The following is a 667-nucleotide window of genomic DNA, read 5'->3' on the forward strand; positions in this document are numbered from 1 at the left end:
AGATGGCCTTCGGGGAAAAGAAATGAAAAAAAAAACTCATGAAATGCTCCGGATAGGTGAAGAATTCCCACAATCGAAAATAATTATGAGAGGATGGCAACAAGCTAGAATCACGAGTCTCTGAGAGAACGGACAAGATTTGGAGGTAAAAAACTCTTCTTCGGTCATCAAGTGTTGAGAATGATGACGAGAAACAACAATATTAATTGTTGAGATACTCCGGGATGATGAATAGAAAGGTTGAGCCAACGGTTAAAAGAATTTTGAAAGATGTAGGAGATGACATTTGACTGATGATAACTCATTCTTACGTCAAACTTTAAAAAGAATTTAGGATAGCTCCGGGAAAATAGAAGAGTCAGGTAAGATCCTGGGAATAGACCTGTGGGTTAGGGCCCATTGAAAAGAAACACCGTTGATGATTTAAAATATATATTGCGCCAGTTGATTTAAATGTCTTGAATGAGATAACATCCTCGAAAGATCTTGAACGAAAGCAGAGTAGAAACATGAATGTTCGAAATATCTTGAGCACTCCGGAACAAAAGAATAGCAAGAAGTGGATGATTAAGAGGTGCACCGGCATGAGAAGGTATTTAAAACAAGGAAAAAGGGTATGATCAACGCCAAAAGCTTGAATTTGTTCCACCGGAGAAGAAAACGAGTG

This window comes from Triticum aestivum, chromosome 3A (assembly GCF_018294505.1).
Source record: "Triticum aestivum cultivar Chinese Spring chromosome 3A, IWGSC CS RefSeq v2.1, whole genome shotgun sequence".
In the NCBI taxonomy this organism is placed as follows: Eukaryota; Viridiplantae; Streptophyta; class Magnoliopsida; order Poales; family Poaceae; genus Triticum; species Triticum aestivum.